Source organism: Dreissena polymorpha, chromosome 8, assembly GCF_020536995.1.
Source record: "Dreissena polymorpha isolate Duluth1 chromosome 8, UMN_Dpol_1.0, whole genome shotgun sequence".
Taxonomy (NCBI): Eukaryota; Metazoa; Mollusca; class Bivalvia; order Myida; family Dreissenidae; genus Dreissena; species Dreissena polymorpha.
The window spans coordinates 5,572,673-5,595,172 of NC_068362.1; the positions used below are offsets into that span (position 1 = coordinate 5,572,673).

General features: G+C 33.6%; 1 long non-coding RNA gene across 10 annotated transcripts; it reads left to right on the forward strand.

Moving 5' to 3' along the window:
• The first annotated feature begins 323 nt into the window (after positions 1-323).
• On the forward strand, positions 324-18,281 carry LOC127843096 (uncharacterized). 10 transcript variants are annotated; one of them, XR_008032091.1, is made up of 8 exons: positions 342-503; positions 694-726; positions 2,694-2,850; positions 3,326-3,491; positions 13,981-14,228; positions 14,339-14,421; positions 14,755-14,870; positions 15,560-18,278. It is a non-coding gene; the product is annotated as an uncharacterized LOC127843096 (long non-coding RNA). The 10 variants fall into 10 exon arrangements; XR_008032090.1 differs by having other exon boundaries at positions 13,981-14,146; positions 15,560-18,277; XR_008032087.1 differs by having other exon boundaries at positions 338-503; positions 14,339-14,870; positions 15,560-18,280.
• The last annotated feature ends 4,219 nt before the right edge of the window (positions 18,282-22,500 follow it).

Here is a 22,500-nt window from a genome sequence, read left to right on the forward strand (position 1 = left end):
TGCTGCTACTGCTGCTACTGCTGCTACAGCTGATACTGCTGCCACTGCTGCTGCTGTTTCTGCTGCTGCTGCTACTGCGGCTGCTGCTGCTACTGCGGCTGCTACTGCGGCTGCTACTGCGGCTGCTACTGCTGCTGCTACTGCTACTGCTGCTGCGACTGCTTTCGCTACTGCCACTGCTAGTGCTTCTGCTGTATTTGTAAAATTTATGCAAAAAAACCATTGCGTCCGCCTTTGTTTGTGTTTTGTTTTGCCAGGAGAACAAGCTTTCAAACATGAGCCGTGTACCAGTCTAATTAGAATAGTATGTTTTGTTTTTTAACCCGGAAGTGAATAGTAGTCTACTTCCGAACTTCATAAAAACGATGAAGATATAAATACTAATCTGAAACAGAGGCTTCGGTCGAAGGTGTATACTATACATTAACATAATTGGATGGTTAAAACGTTTGCAATTTATACAAAATGTATTAAGTTGTTTATGCATTTTGAAAGCATGTGAGGTAATGAAACCTTTCCTAATAATAATTTTATCTTTCTACTTTCGAATTCAAATAATGAATGATAGTATAATAGAAGTATAAACATAATAATAATAATAATATTATTAATAATATGAATGTACAGCATATATTAGTCAATTTCAATATTCTATTTCTCAGTTTATAATTGTTTGTAGCTGTTTTTTGACAGGTTTTCATCTAGAACAACGGCAGTTCGACCAAGGTAAATAGATAGGCCTAATAAACGTAACAAAACATACACAACATGAAGTTGAGCGGTTCCAAGATCGGTGAATTCACACTCCTTTATATACTTTCGACATCGAGATATTTTTTGGTTTGTAACTACTACTGATATTGTTATATTGATTTTGGAGACCTGACTATGAATCATGTTCGGTGAATTACAGTACATATTGTTATCATCACAACTTTAGATTGAAGGTATTAACTGTTTTTCAATGAGTCAGTTATTTCTGTATTTTAAAGCATTGATTCCGTTAATAACTTATTAAATATCCAATAATCAATGCCTTTAAAGTGGTATTATCCTTTTGCTATCAATTATACAAACATAAATTAAACAATGACGTCAGAAAAACTGATATATGCCCCAAAATGAACTTTGTTGAGTAATGTTTGAATGCATCAAATAGGATATCACTATTAAAATGACTGAAATCACTAAACATATTTGAAGTTCCACTAGTACACCAAAACTGTATGTAAACTTGCCACAACAATATGACATGCTTACAAGTATGAAGCAAATTCTTTTATTTTTATCAAAGATCAACAACTATAAGACAAATGAAGAATCTTAACCGAAATGTAGTGATTTAGTTAAAATCATTGAAAGTTCTATCAATTTCTTTGTTTAATTTCTTACACCAGTTACAGAGATATAGATAACAACATTGAGATATTGAAAGTCCTATAATTGTCGAAAATTCATTGACCCGGAGCGGCCTGGTAGTATATTTAATTGCTATTGGTCATGAAGATTCCGGTAAAGGTTAATTAACATATCGTCAGAAACAGCTTCGGATAAGAACTCATTCATTATTTTCTAATTTCAGTATATTTAAACGTCACATATTTCTGACGAAAATCGTTGGTAGGCAACCACATGTTAGCATGCAGACCTCCCCCTTCTTATTCGTTTTCAAGGGATAATAAAAAAAATGATGCAGGTCCTGTGGGCATTTCTTTCAAATAAACAAGTACGTGTTTATTAATACGGAACAATTTGTGTGAAACTATTACAACATGTGATGGAATGTTGAGAAACATCTAACATTGTGTTAAACAACTACGCCGAAATAAAGAGATTGCGTTGCTTCTTTGAACAGATAAAACTTGAATTATTTCGTGATTCACCACAATTGTTTATCATAGCAGCCATATCACTCACTGAAACGCTATCAATGTAATAATAAAGCAATCAAAACAGAACAAACACGAGTATAGAAACTATTTATATACAGCGAGCCGATATCCATAACGGGTCGAGTGTTATCTATCGTAACTATAATTATTAATACTGGCCAAATTTAATTTGTCGAGCTATCTAGGCCAACGCATTTTCATACGTTGTTTTCTAAAAGATAACGTTTCAATGATAAGTCAGTATATGTTGTATCATTATGTAGGTATAGTATAAGATAAAAAGGTAAGTTTGCAACATTTTACTAATCATTCCTCTGGAAAGGTCTTGAATAAAAAAGAAAACGGATGTCAGTAAATGACATATGAATAAAAACTAAAACTGTTGTCAGTAAAGTGATATTGTCACCTGTACTGCAGAACGTTGAAAAGCTCATGTGTATGATGAGTATTTTTCCAAAAATTATATTATCAAGAGGATTTCATTTATGACATTCATTCTATGAGATAAAGTAATATTTTACACACAAAATTGAAAAAATAATTAAAAACGAGTTTCATATTATAAAAGTCTAAACACTTAAGTTGATAACAAATACTACAAGTCATATTAAGTAAATTTAAAAACTTACAACTTGTTTTATAATAACATCATGTCAAACATTTTGAGTTTGACGTTAAGTTAAAACTGCATCCGATCTGTGTCACAAAAACACTAAAAACTAATTGTACCTGACGTAACCTTTCCTTAATCGCCTTTGTACCGTAATATAATTATTGATTAAAAAATAATGTCTTTTACAGTGCATGGTGGCTGCAACATGGGAAGACAAACTGGTGGTTGCAGCCATTGACTTTGGGACTGCCTTTACTGGATGTGCCATATCATATCAAGCTGATTACAACACATCAAAGGAAAAAAAATAATCACATTAAACTGGACGTCTGGAAATGCCCAAAGGTAGCTGCGTGTAAAAGAATATTAATTTTGTAAAGTTTTTTTTTCTTTTAATTGTTCATTTTAAAATTACGCCTGCAAACCCACAAGAAAATATGCAATTAAAAGCGAAATCCAACGCATTTATATAAACAGTTATTCCAACAAGCAATCGTAACAAGTAAACACGTCTGAAACAAACGGAATTCCACGTAAACTAGAGGAATCGCATACAATAAACGGAAACAATGACAATAATTTACGAGCCATCTTTAACACTATGTTTTATGTATAGTTTCTGAAAGACAAATCGCTAACAACTGTAAGTAAGAATTAAACTGTGTATGGTTTGGGAACTAGTTTGGTTCGTTTATTGGTAGCTTAGCAACGATAACAGTCAGTTGTCCTTGAGGAAGTCAAGTTTGGAAAACATATTAGTGGTAGATATCTTTGCTTTTTTTAATCGGAAACGTTTGTGGACTATACCCACTTATTTCAGCAACCAGAAAACGCCGACCGTCCTTCTACTGAAGCCCGACGGGGGTTTCGAAGCTTTTGGATACGAGGCAGAGAACAGGTTTTCGGAACTTGCAGACGATGAAGATGTCAAAGAGAATGAATGGCATTATTTCGAACATTTCAAGATGACTCTGCATAATGAAAGCGTACGTCATAATTTATTTATTCTTTTTGACCGCCAGAAATTGTTTCAAGAACAACCATACGTTTTGGGAAAACTATCGTTGCACTTATAGGAAATAATGTATAGAAAATGTAAGAAAAACATGGCGTAAAATCAATTTAAGGGGAAAAAGCATACTTTGAAAACAACATTCATAAAGAGGTAGAGTACCGTTGTGACTCAATCAAACGATGAAAAACAGATCTATAAATTGTTATATATTGTTTTGAATTTCTGTTATTATTTGTTTGAGGTCATATGTAGAAAGACATTGCTGGACCATAAGTTGGCGGTCCAAGATAGGGAAATTAATATATTATATGTAAATTTATAATAATAAACTTAACATTAAATGAAGACAATTTAAAAAAGGATGTTTTTTTACACTGATTATTAAAAATTACTATCGTTATCAATTAACTGATCATTTGGCTGATACTTTTGCTTACAAAAGATGATAGTTTATACACACAATGGTATTCTTAAGTTCAATGAGGCCTTCAAACATCATCAAATCATAACCATACATTTATGAATTAAACCAATAAAGGTATAAAACATCACAACAATTAAATAAAATCACATATACAAAACCTATCTTATATATTAACGTCTATACCGTAGAATCGTTGTTAGGCTCGTAAGTATGGAACAGGATCCTTTTTAGCTTACATCTTCGTCATCCACTGGTGACTGGACTTCTTTAGTAATAACAGTTTTTAATACACTTCACATAAAAATATCTAGTGATATTTGGTACATCCAATACCTCAATTGAGATATAACACTGATTATAACATGTACTGAGCATCATTATCCCACAGTTGGTCGAGTCTGTTTTTGAAAATATTTAATGACTAAGCAGCCACTACTTCGTAACGTAAATTATTCCATTCAGATACGATTCTTTGAGAAAAAGTCTTTAGTCTAAAATTGGTCTCACATCTTGGTTGGGCAAGTTTAAAACAGTGTCCTCTAGTTTAAGATGTGTTGAAGGAGAAAAAAACGCTCACATGGTATATCGTCTAGTTGATTTGTGATTTTGTAACACAGAATAATATCTCCTCTTCTACGTCTATGGGATAGGCTGAGTAGCTTTAACATCATCAAAATAGATGCTTGAGTATACTTATATTAACGAAAATAGCAAAAAATAGCATGTAGGTATTTATATATCCTTCATAAAATTGAATTAATCTCATAAAACAAATAGTTTACATCAAATGTTTAATCATTCAAACTATTGCTACCCAAAGCGGGGAATCACGTGGTCAAAATTGAGAAAAAATGGCCGCCGATGCCTCGCTAAGAGGCAGAAATTGAGTCTTCAAACAGGTACATCTACCTTATTACTTACTTGTTTTAAATCGGATGACGCCTATCAAAGGGTCAGCCGAGAGATGTTCCAGCGAGTATTAACCGTTTTCCTCTGGTTTGTCTGAGTATGGAGAATATTCATGGAATATTTCGCGATTTCCTCAACCATCAATTGTCATTGAACGCGGCAAAAATTAATATTACTGTTTTCACACTTATTAGCACTGTTTTTAAGTACCAGTTGTTGATGTGGAGGCATTTTGGATGAAAAAAATATGATTAACTCGATTGCTCATGGCGTTATTTTCAATGTAAAGTTGAGTTTTGATTGGTTTTGACGATTGTTATTGAGCACGGACATGGTCCTTATACACGGACAACTTCTTGAACAACGAACATGTCAAGGAATACCGTTTTCTCCGCCCAATAAGTCTAAAACAACCTCGCATTGTCATGTTCTGGTAGCGATACATATCTAATGTAAAGGCACTGTAAATGTTAGATTCCTATACGAAATTGGCTATCTGGATCATTAACATTTTATTTGCAATAGGAATTTTATTGATAGCCTGTTTCGGAGCAGCTGCTTTTTGTTATGGCTTGCGAGTATTTGAAACTGGCGTTTTTCCTCCAGACAGTTTTATTAATATATTTTTTGTTTTGGGGATTGCTGTTTTTTGCTTGAAGAATTCCCTTCAGGATATTAGCCCCGTTTCATAAACGTTCGTAAGCACGGTTTCTTTCGTTAGAATACTTACGTAGTTCGTAAGAAAATCCGAGCATTTTATAAAAAAAATACTAATGCAACCACCTGCTACGAATTCGTAAGTTACTATACATGTAAAAGTTACGAATGGTCAAGGGCTGTCGTAGCGTTCGCAAATATGGCCGCCATAGCAGAGTGAACGTATTCGCAAATTAAAAAAAAAACGGTGTTAAGTGCCTTTTCGACAAAAGAAGCATGTGTTTTCTCTTTATGGCGAAAAAAAACGGTAAATTGTTCTACATTTATCTTTATGGAGTACATTATAGATAGCACAGTTGTTTCCCTTGTTTGCAAAATCGCGACGATAACAACAAGGTCATATGCAATCTCTTGCATGACGGTTACATTTCATTCACCTATGTGATGGGCTCAGAACGGACTATTTTTATGAGGGCGTCTCATCATTCATGTCATGACCATTCCATGCGTTCATCATGAATGTTACAGTATACTCAACACTCTCTTGCACGATGGTTACATTATAATCACTGCTTTCAAGAAAACCATCTATCCATCTATCTATCTATCTATACTGTCTAACTCCCCTTGCTTTGTTTGTTAAATATAACAGAACTGACCGTTTTCTCTCTGTAAATACAAGTTTGCCGTCGCTGCAATGCATAACGTTACTCAATGTGTTCATTTGTTTACTTCTGTTAAGAGCGCGGAATGATTCCATCTGCGTAAATGGGCAATAAAATAGTTACAAAGAATTGCATTAAAACTACCAAGTTTTTGCACGATGTATCGTATATTTAAAATACTATTTCATTATTTAACGGCTCTGATCCTAAAAATCCAATCAAATATACTTTGAATGCGTTTGTTCGGTTTTGACAAGATTCATGCCAAGATTCTTGGCAAGATGGCTGCTGAGCCCAACGCAGAGGTGTATGTGAGAGCATGGAACGACAACTCTGAGTGGAGATTGGGTCAAATGTAAACAAAGTTTAATGGATTGTTTATTTCTGCTTTGGTAAGACATATTTTCTGATTTAAAAAATATTTTGTAAAAAGATTTTTATATTTCATATGTCGGGCAAATATAAGTACAATCCTGCTTAAAAAATGAAATGTTATCTTATTATTTGAGTAAAACATGATTATTGTCTTCATATAATCATGCATGATCCAGAGAGCAAAAGTCATTTTTTGTAATGTAATACAGCGTTTAAATTTGATTGGATATTTGTTATTAAAGCAGTTTGTGTTTTAGGTGAACAGATACTCCATGAATCACCAGGGAAAGGACCTGACTACTTGCACAGATGTATCATCTGCTTGTTAGAACTTATGATTTGTATATAGTGACTGTTATAATTCTTACCCCTTTAAATGATTCTTTGTAACTCCGGTTTTACTAAATCATATGCATTGGAACACACCAACAGTACAAATATTAACACTATTTTTAGTTTGAATGTTAAGTTAATTTTAATAAGAAGTTTTAATTAAGAATGTTAATGTGTACTGTAGGGAATCCATTTAAGAAAAAGATTTCATAACATATCAAAATAAATCAAGAAACTTGTACATGCTAAAGTTTGGTGTATCCTGATGGTTGCCAGCAATATGAGTTTCAATCATGACAGTCAGTTTTGTGTTATTCCAAATTATTTTAAGATACATGTGTAGGATTACATTTTTGCATTGATACTTTGTTATGCTCATTTTTTATTTACAGAAATGTTGATGTGGAATCAGTCAAAGAATTTGCTGTAACCGTGTACGTTTCGTCACTATGTGGACATAAAGCGCAACAGCTTGTTGGAGATTAAGATCACCATGTACTGTTTTAATGGGGAACATCTGTGAATATTTATTCTAACAATGAAAAATTCAACTCTTAACTGAAATATAAATTAGAAAACATTTTCATGTACATGCTGGATTTTTATTTGAAGTGTAAAACTAAAATAATTGAGAATAATTAATTGTTAACATAAACACAGTTTCAATATAGTAATAATTGTATAAACTTAAGAGAAATCAGTGTTTAAGTGATATATTTAATAATTGTTTCACCTTTGTAATACCTAAACTATGTTTTTTATGTTAATTGTAATGGGTAATCAAAATAACAATAAGCTTACTTTAAGGGACTTGTTCACAGATTTAGGCATTTTTTTAAGTATGTCAATAAAATCCTTTAAATTGCTAGATTTTAACCTCAAATATAATTTTTGAAGAGATAAAAAACGACAGAAAAATATTAGTACCCATGGGGGTCCTTAAATTATATTGCCTTTAGCACACGGTTATCCCGAATATTAAACTTAAGCATTCATTTTATACTTGATATATGTGATCCATGTAAAATAGCAAAATTTAACAGAAAGAACAGAATCATTAAAAATTATGCAATCATTCTTTTTTATAATTGTATCCATTAAACATGATGATTACTCGTATAATAGCTGTATTTTCAGTTTGAGTCTACATCATTAGTGGCATTTTGCTCCCTGATTTACAGCATTCTTTTTTAGTTGTATCTGTGACCTGAATTTGGAAAATGGTAACTTTTACTATCTGTGCACAAGTCTTTTTGATCTTTCTTCTTACTTTTGTTATCAATGGAATGCCTTATACCATTTTAATAGTAAATGAGATTACGATAAGTACTTGTTAAACAATACGGCCGTAAAATTTGCAAAGCCCTCTTTATTGTATCTCAAATTGTGAAAAGCAGTTCTGTATGTTTTATGTTTTCTACCATTTAATTACTTTTTTGAGTTATAATGCCTTACTTACTTTACGTAAATGAAATTTGTGTAAGTTTTAAATGCATTAACATGTTCAAATAAAAAAATAACATATGAAAATATACATTTTTATGTGTTGTGTGGTACATTTACTCCCATGGCAACCAATTTATATAAATGATACCATTGTTATTTTCTACATTTTGAACACCAAATTAACTCAAAATATTCAAATGGATGTACTTTTCAATTGTCATAAATAGGGCTGCAACGAATCCAAAAATGTGTTCGGATCCGAATCCAAATCCAAATAAGGTTTCTTCGGATTTTATTCGGATCCGGATCCCTCACATAAGACTAACAGAAAATAAGAAATTCTGTCCAAATTAAAGAAATCAATGTTTTAGACGTATAATTTGACTAAAAAACATTAAACATTTATTAACAAAACACAATTTAATACGTTTAACATTGAAGCAATGTCAGAATAAAACGAAACCTCAACACTTATTCACTTAATAGTTTTCTCGTTAACATACACTTTTCACTGTTCATGCAGTTTGATGTTTGTTTTCACAAAACTTAACACATCAACATTGTCCTGGTCCAGGCAAGCCCTATGAGCACTGACGAAGTCTCCTGCTGTAGAGTAGATTCTCTCACTGGGAATTGAGGTTCTTTGCATCACAAGATAGCATTTTAACTTAGTATATGACGAAAGATGCTTTCAAGACAATACATGATGCAGGATCACAATTTTACAGGTCGCGAAATTATGCAAAATTTACCTGAATAACTTTCCAGCCACACTGGATCCACTACCGCTGTTTTTAATACAACTCAGAAAGACAATAAGGATTGAAAACTTACTTATTGCCATTGGGAATTGCATTTGTCATGTGTAAATCCCCCATGATTTTGAATTAGTTTTGCTTTAAGGAATTAAGGGGGCAGTCTACAGTTTATCTTGAAAATCCCCAGGCCGACAACCACTGGTCTGCAAAACACCCTCAAAACAAGGCCTTCAGTCCTAATCTGAAAATAGATTCAGACAATATTCAGTGCAGCTCATCAACAGCTTGCAAATGAAGCACAACACAATGCAGAAAAAGCACTTTAAACTGGTATCTGGGGTAAAATAGACCTTTTCGGAGATCTCGGAACTTGCCCGTAAAAACCCCATTTTCAGATAAACACGGCACTCACATTTATCTTTCCGGGTAAGAATACGCGCACAGTGGACAACATGCTTTGCACTATCACAGCAAATGCTTTAAAATTGAGCCAAACAAAATGGGTCATTACCATTGAACTTTTTTGCACTGCTAACTTATTTAAACCCACCGTTGAAATCTGTCAAATGCCGGCTGCTTTAAGCAGGAAGTACATTTGTTTACATCTCACTAAGCATGTTGTTGTTGTTGACGAAAATTCAGGTAACTTAGTTTCGAATTACTGAAAATATGTGAAATTACTAGAATATTGACCATTTATACTTACATTTAAGCTCCTGGAGTCAAAAAAAAATTTTGTTTAGGTCATACACGTTATGTTTAGGAAATTGACCGGGACCAATGCGCAAATAGGACTACACAACTGTAGACTGCCTCCGAATGTCCAATGACACTCTAAGGCTACTAAAGCCGAAGGATCTCGAATGATCTGCTATTTGACTGTTAGATTGGTTACCCCCCCCCCTCCCCCCCTATCTATCGCTACTCTCTATATAGGGATCGGTACAAGCTAATTTTACCGGTCCAAAATTGGACAGGTTATTATTAGAAACATATCAGGGGAAGTAATCCGTCTACCATTTCCAGTTTATTTCCCCGAACTTTTTGACAGCTGACATGTAAGAATAAAAGCTCGTTCTAGTAAAAAAAGATTCATAATACATATGCAGCTTGAATACTACATGATACATAATATCCTCGCGTAACTTAAAAGTGGAAATTCTTGATTTGTGAGCATGTGCATCTTTGTATTTGATCTAGTTATCAACGGAATGATAGAGATATTAAAAAAATTATCTTGGAAACCCCTCGCGCAAACCATTACATTGTAACGTCACGTCAAGAACAGCGCTATCGATTTGTCTTCGCGTTATCCAATTAAAATCGCCGATACATTAGCCTGTACCTGTTGTATATTATAGTCAACGGAGGCAACGGTTATATTCAACGGGGGACCAGTTAATTTGACTGTCACACATCAATAAATATCGACTATTATACGTATCTTTTACCTTTTAAACAGAACCAGTCTGCATAAAAACAATACTCGTGAAACAGCGCTAAGTTACATACAACTATGAAAATAAATATTCGGAACAGAAATTTCCACAGGTGGATTCGTACCCGCAAATCTGAAATTGGATCCGATATCATCGGATATTTCGGGTACCCGTTGCAGCCCTAGTCATAAATTATAAAACAATATAAATACACAAGTCATAATTTTTTATCAACTGAATTTATAAGTTTTTTTTTTTCTGACAATAATGACTCTTTCCAAAAATATTTCAGTCAAAAATATGTTGGGAAAGCAATCTATGCATGTTAACTAAAGGTAAATTGTAATAGGGAACAAAACATATATTTACATACTTAAAGAAAATTGCAGTTGGCAAAAAAAGTTGATCTGAATCCAACACAACTTTTATGGAACAATGCAAATTATCACAGAAAATCGAAATAGTGTTTTCGCTTAGATATCAACTAATAACTAAAAATATATTATTCTTGTTCATTTGAAACATGATGATTTTTTAGCTTATATATATATTGTAAAAAGATGTTAAGTTGTGATATAATAAATTGGATCTACCACCACTGGATAAAATCTGCAGAAAACGAACGTTTATGAAACGGCGCCAATTTCCTGAAGGGATTTCTTCAAGCGAAAAAACAGCAATCCCCATTGTAATTTTTTCTATGTTCAGACATAAATATCCTGCTGGTATTTTTTTGATGTCGTCTCTTTCTACAACATCCAATCATATATTGCCTAAGTAATTGAGCGTTCTAAATCAAACACATTTAATCAAATATGCGGGATTGCTAGATAATACGCCATTAATTAGACACCGTGATTGACTTCTACGGTGAACGGCGATGATCAACCCTTGCGCTAATAAAACCTATTGGTCACTTAACTTGTTCCATTATCTCATACTTCGCTGGTGTATTGCTTTGATTTATCCTTTTAGTAAACCCATTGGTAGTCATTAAACATTGTTTGATCAGTTTATAGCCGCATCATTGTTCTTATTTTGATCGTTAGTATTCGTTATCCATTCGTCTGCTCTTGTATTTGTCGTTTATGAGCTCCTGTGTTAAGGTATACAAATGAAAGTTGTGTAAATAACACGATAGAAAGCAGAGAATTACGGACCAGGGTATGGAATTATAGACAAACATTTTGCAAAATAAACCTTCCGTGTTAATTATGCATGCACGTCGTTAGCCATGGTATGTTTGGAAAGCAATATATGACACAATGTGGTGCAGTACCAGGTGAATAGTTTTTAAGACAAACCGTTATTAACAAAGTGTTTAATTAAATGGTATCTTCGGTATGAATGTTACACTTACCATAAGTTGCTTGTTATTGAAGTTGTGCACATGATATAAAGACATAGAAAAATCACAGAGACATGTATTAAAGGAAGCATATTCCCTTATGTGGTGTGGATCTTGTCAACGCATTCAATAACAATCGACTGATTGAATACACTAAATCTAAGATTGACAATGTCCGACATAAACAATACAATGGAAAGCAACGCTCTGCTAATGAATCTGATATCGCAAGTAGTTCTTAGATACACTAAGCATATCCGATAAAAGGCTTGGGAACCATAGTACTGTGTTTACTGCATGAACCAATGAACACAGGCGCTGCGTATATCAACACAGGTAACATTTGAGGAAAGTGAATGCCATCATTGTAGTTCTTGGAAGCAGTGTATATGTCCTTTTTCTTAAATCTAAGTTGCGGTACAAAAACGTGTAAACTATATGTAATTTGTTATATAAATGTTCGTGACTATATACATATTTCTTGTAAAAAGCGAACTACTTCTGACATATATAACGGACGTTGTAAGCAATTAAGGTTTGTAATTTTTTCACCATGATTTAAACATGTTGTATACCACAATTTCGTAGGCATTGTGGTAAAATTGGTTGGATTTTTTTTTGTATTTAACTTCCAGATTTTTGCATTAAAGGGACTCTCCAACAGATCAAAGCGTCGTTCGACGCGAATCGATATTTTTGAAAACAACGAGGAATGCTTATATAGCTAAAAATACTAGGGCTGCAACGGGTACCCGAAATATCCGATGATATCGGATCAAACTTAAGATTCGCGGGTACGAATCCACTTGTGGAAATTTATTTTCCGAATATTTATTGTCATAGTTGTATGTAACTTAGCGCTGTTTTCACGAGTATTGTTTTTATGCAGACTGGTTCTGTTTAAAAGGTAAAAGATACGTATAATAGTCGATATTTATTGATGTATGACAGTCAAATTAACTGGTCCCCCGTTGAATATAACCGTTGACTCCGTTGACTATAATATACAACAGGTACAGGCTAATGTATCGGCGATTTTAATTGGATAACGCGAAGACCAATCGATAGCGCTGTTCTTGACGTGACGTTACAATGTAATGGTTTGCGCGAGGGGTTTCCCAGATTATTTTTTTAATATCTCTATCATTCCGTTGATAACAAGATCAAATACACAGATGCATATGCTCACAAATCAATCATTTCCACTTTTAAGTTACGCGAGGATATTATGTATCATGTAGTTTTCTAGCTGCATATGTATTATGAATCTTATTTGACTAGAACGAGCTTTTATTCTTACATGTCAGCTGTCAAAAAGTTCGGGGAAATAAACCGGAAATGGTAGACTGATTACTTCCCCTGATATGTTTCTAAAAATAACCGGTCCAATTTTAGACCGGTAAATTAGCTTGTACCGATCCCTATATTGAGAGTAGCGATAGATAAGGGGAGGTAACCAATCTAACAGTCAAATAGCAGATCATTCGAGATCCTTCGGCTTTAATTGCCTAAGAGTGTCATTGGACATTCGGAGGCGGTCTACAGTTTTGTAGCCCTATTTGCGCAATGACCCCGGTCAATTTCATGAACATAACGTGTATGACCTAAACAAAATTGTTTTTGACTCCAGGAGCTTAAATGTAAGTATAAATGGTCAATATTCTAGTAATTTCACATGTTTTCAGTGATTCGAAACTTAGTTACCTGAATTTTCGTCAACAACAACAACATGCTTAGTGAGATGTAAACAAATGTACTTCCTGCTTAAAGCAGCCGGCATTTGACAGATTTCAACGGTGGGTTTAAATAAGTTAGCAGTGCAAAAAAGTTCAATGGTAATGACCCATTTTGTTTGGCTCAGTTTGAAAGCATTTGCTGTGATAGTGCAAAGCATGTTATCCACTGTGTGCGTATTCTTACCCGGAAAGATAAATGTAATTGCCGTGTTTATCTGAAAATGGGGTTTTTACGGGCAAGTTCCGAGACCTCCGAAAAGGTCTATTTTACCCCAGATACCAGTTTAAAGTGCTTTTTCTGCATTATTTTGTGCTTAATTTTGCAAGCTGTTGATGAGCTGCACTGAATATTGTCTGAATCTATTTTCAGGTTAGGAATGAAGACCTTGCTTTGAGGGTGTTTTGCAGACCAGTGGTTGTTGGCCTGGTGGATTTTCAAGATAAACTGTAGACTGCCCCCTTAATTCCGTAAAGCAAAACTAATTCAAAATCATGGGGGATTTACACATGACAAATGCAATTCCTAATGGCAATAGGTAAGTTTTCAATCCTTATTGTCTTTCTGAGTTGTATTAAAAACAGCGGTAGTGGATCCAGTGTGGCTGGAAAGTTACTCAGGTAAATTTTGCATAATTTCGCGACCTGTCAAATTGTGTTCCTGCATCATGTATTGTCTTGAAAGCATCTTTTGTCATATACTAAGTTAAAATGCTATCTTGTGATTTAAGGAACCTCAATTCCCAGTGAGAGAATCTACTCCACAGCAGGAGACCTCGTCAGTGCTCATAGGGCTTGCCTGGACCAGGAAAATGTTGATATGTTATTTTTTTGTAAAAACAAACATCAAACTGCATGAACTGTGTAAAAGTGTATGTTAACGAGCAAACTATTAAGTGAATAAGTGTTGAGGTTTCGTTTTATTCTGACATTGCTTCAATGTTAAACGTATTAAAAAAAAATTTGTTAATAAATGTTTAATGTTTTTTAGTCAAATTATACGTCTAAAACATTGATTTTTTTAATTTGGACAGAATTTCTTATTTTCTGTTAGTCTTATGTGAGGGATCCGGATCCGAAAAAAATCCGAAGAAACCTTATTTGGATTCGGATTCGGATCCGAACAAAATTTTTAGTTTCGTTGCAGCCCTAAAAAATACCTCCGTATTTGACGTGAGTGTGGATGATCGAGTGGTAAATTCGGGAGAAATTTTACTCCAATCTTCCATGACACTAGGGGTCAGTGGTTCGAGCCCTGTGGAGGTAACTGTTTTTTCTTCTTTTTTAAATTGTATTCTTATTTTTACTGGAGATTTGTAGTTCAAATGTTTAAATTTATCAATTTAAATCATTTACAGCAGATAATGCCAAGCTTAAATAGATGCCAAATCTGTTTGACGGCCCCTTTAAGTAACATATCATTAATTTCAGGAGTTTTTGTTCCTCATTCTATTTGTATTGTAGACGTTCTACATAAATTGAAGTCGCGATTACTGTGCTTGTATTCAATTAAAGCGGTTATATTTGAGTGTACATTTGCTAATTTAATATAGTGTTTTGAGGGAAATGTGTATATGTATTGACAAAAGTTGCAATACATGATTATCAAGCTGTATCTTGAACGCATTGTTTTATTTATGTTTGTATATCGGACAAACACGTGACGAATTACTTTAAATACGAACGAAACAACAACCAATGGCGTTGCATAAACTAAGCAATGTTCGATAAATAATTATTGCAATGAAACCACACTTGTATTCTGTCCTCGTTTAAGTTCTATGTTTAGTACTTCTACATCGATGTTTGTGTTCTGTATATAGGTCATTGAATCCATACTAATAATTAAACATATGATTTTTATATACTTGACATGTTGAAATAAATTGAAAACGGTGCTTCTTACCGTTCTTAATACGCCACAGAACATTTATCTTTGATCTTAATATCAGCGTAATGCAGCTTGGATGACTCAATGGAGGATAAATGCGACTCACCTACAGCACAGTGAAGACTGTTCGAGATGTGATATACAAAAGTATTGGAAAAAGACAAAGTCATTGCTTGGACAATTTTCGCAAAAAAGGTCATTGATATGACAATTATTTATAAATGAAGGATTTGTATGACAAATGTGAATTGTAGGTAAAACAGATTGGAATGCCAACGCCATTGGTGCAGATTACTGGTATGTTACATAAACTCACTTTAGTGAGTTGTGCGTGATTCCTTTACAGACTCATTTACAGCGGCATCAATATAATCGTTCTAACTCGGAAGAAAATGCAATTCTAATATATTGCATATTGACATGGCTGGCTGTGTTCGATATCACAACAATGATATCTTATATCCCATTCGCATTACATTTATATTGCCAACATCCTGTGACGAAAATATCTCCAAGCACAAATAGCTGGGGTTGGATGCATTTCCTACTAGTTTTTTTAAACGTTTCCGCCATAAGTCACACTATATCGATATGGCTTGCCGTTGCCTTGGCGATATTTCGCCATCACCATATTATTCGCCTTCCAAAGTAAACCTTACACGAAATCGGTGATTAATCCGTGCCAGGCTAGTGGTCTACATAATTGTGATATCATCCGTTGTGGCCATGATACCTAATTATCTGACCAATTCTCTTACCAAGACTCCAGGAGGTGCGTATATATTCAAACCTTTGAACCTTGTTTCTGGAAATGAGAAACCGATTATCCTGGTCGGTTTGATTTTTTACAGTTGCCTTGCGAAGATTCTCCCGAGTTGTCTAATTATCGTGTACGGATCGCTTCTTCTGATTACACTTAGTGCATCGCGATTTGCTCATTCAAGGACGTCCAGTGATTGCACCGTGTCTGGCCAGCAGTCCACTAAGACGATTCGAACGTCCCGTACAACGATTATGCTCCTCATTTTAATTGTCTTGTTTTTTAATTTCGGAGTTACCGCAAGGTGTGTTAATACGTATGTCTATATTTAAGTAGAACTTTTTTGAACACATTTACATACATTTAGGTGATACAATGGACATAATTGCCTTGGTAAATAGAGGTGTAAACTTTGCTCTTTACTGTACAATGAGCCAGGAGTTTCGAAGGACGTTTATCCGCTTATTTTATTAAACGAATCTCAACAAAGGAGCAAACAGGTCCTATATATCAGCTCTTATACCAAACCATCATTTGCATCCTCGTGCACAACACATAACACAGAAATAAACACATATGAACTAGTTTTGTTTATTTGAATATCCATTATGCAACCATGCGTTTTATTGCCAACAGTTATAGTGTCTAAATAGATCATTGTTGTGTTATTAAATGTCATCCAAGATGTTTCTTGATGATATACTTATTGATTGTGAAACATTTCTTTATACAACACGATGTTTATAACGATTATATAACGTGTACTTAAAATCAAACCTTATTTATATGTATTCTGATAAAACTACTTATGCATGCGTCAAATGGATGTACAAAATTTGTTTGAGTACTTACATCTGAATATTGCGAACGATGATACATTTAATAATCTGTACAAATGGGTCGTTTTTAGAATAGCATTACCTTATGCAAAATAGTTGTATACGTAGGAAGAGTTCTTCAAGGATATACCTTAAACAATTACACATCGTGTTTTAAATTTATCTATAAACACTATTAAATATATTTAGAGGGAAACCATACGTATATTATGTGTATTACATCAAATAAATAGACTATATACTACTCCATTTACTGTCCATCTGTGTGGCTATCCTGTTCCTTGATATGCATAGATAACTGTAATTCTACCTGAAACATAACGTGATATCACATTTGTGTTTCCGTATGTAAACATCTTGAATATCATTGGACATTTGAAAAACGTAAAACATTCAAACATTTATGAGCAAGAAAGTATATAACTATAAGTAATTGAATCTCCATCATTTTTTACATTGTGTTCTGTTTAAATTTGAATCATTAGTATGTAATCTAATGTTGTACTGCTTGTTTCGCTTAAACAAAATTAGCTACTTTTTAAGATATTTTAGACTTCCCAAAAAAATTATATATATTAAATATATAAATTAATACATCAAAGCAGAATCATATTAAAACCCTTACGCAAGAAACTATGTCAACGGATCTTAAGGCTTTAAAATACGACTGGTAGAAGCTTTAAACATACCATTCTAAGTTAACCACAATCAGTCATGTTTTAACACGTTGCATTTTAATGATCCGTGTGAGTAAATTGAAGCATATAAAACATGTGTTATTATTTTATTTGTAAAATCAATATTTATTACCTATCATGCACGCTTTCAGATTAAAACAAGCATGCATGTTAACAATTGTATTTTAAACATTACCAAAATACAGAATTCATGAAAAAATCAGGTGTGGCCGTTTATTGTATACCAATGCATGTAACGTGCTGGTTAAGGATGTTTTCTGAGATTTCTTCTCTACCCCCGTCAATCGCAACGTTTTTTCATATCCAAAGCGAGAGTTTTCATTAACAAAGTATTAACAAGTATATATGTAAATAACTATTATTTATTTAAAAGCGTACTCTTGATAGCTCCCCTAAACCACACTGAATGCATATGATTCCTAAATATAGCATATTGTCTTGTTAATACATAGCACATATATTGAATTGGTCTATGATAACCAAGTTTTGTTTATGTTATGTAACGGGTAAATAAATGCCATGTCAATTCCGACTTTGTTTTACTTAACTGTTGTTATTCCGAAAAAAGGATTTGATTTCACATATTAAATATTCATCGAGCAATAGATGATCAACATATTTTCCTCACACACAAATGAGAGTAAAACTTAAATAAAAAACTGGTTTGATAATGTTTTATGGAGAATTCAATTAATCACTCTAGTAAATGGCGGAATTATGTCTTCTATTTAATGCGCAAACTTGAACTGATATAAAATGGCATTACAGCGTTTAATATTGTTGGGAAATGCTAAACAGCCATCCAGACTCAAATTTGCAATGGCAGAAGAGGGACATGCAATTAAAAGAGTATTATCTCGAAAAAGGTAAAAATATGAAAACCAATTATGAAGGCAAGAGTTCGAATCATGATTTTGTTTTGAGTTTGACCCTGCTTATTTAATTACGTTTTGAAAAATATGATGTCAAAGATCTCACGCCGGTTTACATATTGTGTGTATGTACTTAATGCAGATGATTGTTAAAGTCTTATGTAAACGATATGTAAACGTCTTATGTAAGTTAATGCACTTTAACGACGACATTTCCTTTTTTAACTGAAACCACGACAAATGCAACGGATCCGGAGTAAAATTACCGTTTCTTCTATTATCCAATCCAATTTATTTATAATAAGTTTTTAACTGTCTTCCATTAAGACGTTTCCTGTAAGACTACGTATTTGTTTGCGTGTCTGGCATACATGCTTAGTGCAACGAGGACATTGATAGGTTGGAATACAGTAAATAATCTGTATCATTACAAGTACATTTACGAGTATATTGTGAAGATTTTGCTGTTAGAAACGTAATACTTTAATGCTTTCGATAGGTCGGCAGTACAATTTAATTAATTAAGAAAAGTGTGCTTACAACGAGGACGTCTAACATGCTGTCAACTTTAAGCACTTTTTTGTTTAATTGGACCTTAGCCCCTGTGTGAATACGAGCGGACCATGCTATTATTGTAGCTTGCATGGTAACGTGGTACGCAAATGCTATTTTTGAAAATATAGTGAGGTTGAAAGTTTTGCTTCCTAATATTGTTCTATACCAATTACATTTTATTTATATTTTACAATAATTTGAAATAATAACACGTTTATGTGTGTACATCCCGCAATTGCTTGGACGTTTGTTTTAAACTGTGTTTAACTATTAGCGAGTTAAAAAAAAGAAGATATTATTCGATAAATTTTGTAATTGCTGAATGAATATTTGTACATTTTCATCCAATCGCACGTCTAATTAGATACAATAATAAACGTGTTGTCAAATGAAAATGTAAGTTTTAAACTTCGTATGCGCAATTGGGTGATTATTGGATCTTAGTTTTACTCAGTCAATGTAATTCTTCGAATAGTTGTGTGCGTTTGTTATGGATGTTGGTGATGGCTTTTAAATAGAGCCGTACAAACAAAATGAAAACGTGGAGGTTTTGCTTGCTGATATTAGTTAAGTGATTCTTATTATATCCATTGATCTCACGTTCACAAACAACAAGACGAGTCTTTGAATCCGTATACAGTGAGACATAAACACATGTAGATGGTCTTAACACATGCTGTTCGAGAAGAGCAACATATGCACAGATAGAACCAGTTTGTTCAATACTTGAAACAGGAGATAAGCAGTTTTTTTTGTAAAATCCCTTCGGTTCCCGGAAAAGAGAGGTTAATATATAAACGCAATCATGTATAAATAAAATACATGTACGTATTCCGGGTTAGCAATTCACAATGTATAAAAGCAAGAAACGAGAAAACTAATTTTCGTACGGTGTGCGATGATGCTTACGTCTTTCATGTTGTCTTTCAGTTAATATATATCACGAGTTATTGACATGTTTTTGTTTTCAACACTTTGTAATAGTTTTCTGATTTTTGCGAACCGTGCTTACCAAACATACTATTTGTTTATGTGTTTTCTCTTTTGTTTATAAAGCCTTGGAAAGCTTAACGAAAACCACATAGGTTTTAGGACACACTTATAACACATTTTATTTGTAAAAATGGTATGGGTTAACAAAAAACCTTAAAAACATTACCTACACAATAAAATAAAGTACAATTAAACACTCATCCATTTGAATTCAGTGCGACTACTCAAAGGTATCATGTTTTCATATGTCACAGCATTGTAAATGTCAAAAGCCACAATAAACACACCAAGCAAACATGAATTGAATGCAGTTCATTTAACAAAAATAAACGTGTTGTGTGCTATTATGTATTTATGTATGCTATTATTTAGTGTATGTATTATTATATAGCTTATTGATAATCGAATGTATTGCTTATTCGTGTTGACATCCGTGTTAACATCAATCGCTCTTGATTTCAATTATTTAAACAGCGCCCCAAATAATTATTTAGGAAATAGGGTTTTCACCCATTGATTTTCAAAAATAAGGTGATTTCATTCTTGAAATAGGGTGAAATGAGTTATAAAAATGCATACCTAAAAATCATTGCTGCTTTACTTCTGTTGAAGCTGCACTCTTGTATTGATTCAATACAACTGTAAACTTTCTTAATTAACTTAAATAAACGGATGTTTTATAACATCTTTAATCCTTGAAACTTTCCGTTATATAAACTTTAAACTTACAAAAACCCTGATGTTAACTGACATCTTTGTAACTGTCAAACATATAAATAAAATCGATAACACAAATGATTCGGCACTTATTGGCTCTTGCTTTCTTGGTTCGAACAAGTTTGCGATCGACTGATATTTCGGCGAAACAATCGCGGACGTCTTCGACCTCTCTTAGAATTTTAATTGCGCATCGTTATAAAAACTTAAAGTACAGACGCTTTACAAACACATGCACACTGACGGATTAAGTCAGATTTAAAACGGATGTATGTCGTCGAAAATAATTTTGTCAGTCTCAGACCCTTTATTTAACTATGAAATTAAGTCCACAGAGCGTTTGAATAACTTTGACTGTTTTCCTGCTCCGTTATCCTGGTGCTTGCTGAACGAAAGCGTCGCCGCGTTACGATAATAATTCCAAGGAGAAAATAACGAAAATGAGCAAACCATTTTCGATCGAAGCTATCGTATCGTACGCATACAATTTGACGAGTTTGCGTAAAAGTCAATTTGGTTGCGTTTTCAATACGCATGATATTGTATTTCTTTGCGTTTTTAAACATTTTAATTGGGTGAAAGACGCAGATACGCAGCTTATCTGGGGCAATGAATAAGATACGGGATATCTTTGTCTTAAAAACAAGGCTTATAATTTGGTAAAGATAAAGGAATAATCTGATTTTTGTATTTTATAGATAGCGTTTATATTTAATGGGAGGTGTTTATAAAGTCAAAGATTTATGCTTAACAATGCATACAATAGACGAAACCTATTCCCGTGTTAGCAAAACGAAACTACTTTACACTCTCAGAGAAACACCACAAATCATTATAAATTGCTCCCTTAAAGGCAATATCGAATGAAATGCATTTGATGGGAATGTAGTTCTGAAAATGACTTAAATTCCTCTCAAAAAACAAATGACGATTCCGACACAGATTTAATTTGATCCGTCACGCAATGTTCCTTCGTGGATTTTAAGATAGACGATGTCACATCGACAGACGAAAGAGAAAAGCTTAAATTTAAAATTGTCTCGAAATCAAAAATGTCAGTCTGTTGTAAAAGGGGGAAATGGCTGAGACCAAAGGAATGAGAGATTTTATAGATATGAGATTCAGAGAATGACGGGATGGAGAAACTCCACTCTATGGGACGCAGAGAATCAAGTTTGGCTAGCTTTAACAATACCTATGTTTCATTTCGTGGCCGGATACGTTTACTCCCTTCCGACACCTTCCGTGTCTTCTCTATGTGCAATTTTAACTCAATTGCATTTTGAAAGCACTTTTGTTAAATGAAGAGTGTCTACTCTTAGTACCGAACTTACACTGACGTCACGCATTCATATTTCATTTGAGGTGTTTACACACACAACACGGTTGTGTTGAAATGTAAATGCAATGTATATGCATACGTCGAAAAGTGTTGTTTTGTAAGATGGATAAAGTTAGTGGGATGTGGAATGAAAGTGTACATTATATAGTTGGTATGCTTAATTTAGAATGTACTCCAGCACTGCGGTTCACTGTTTAAGAATGATTTGAAGAGATTATTGAAAAAT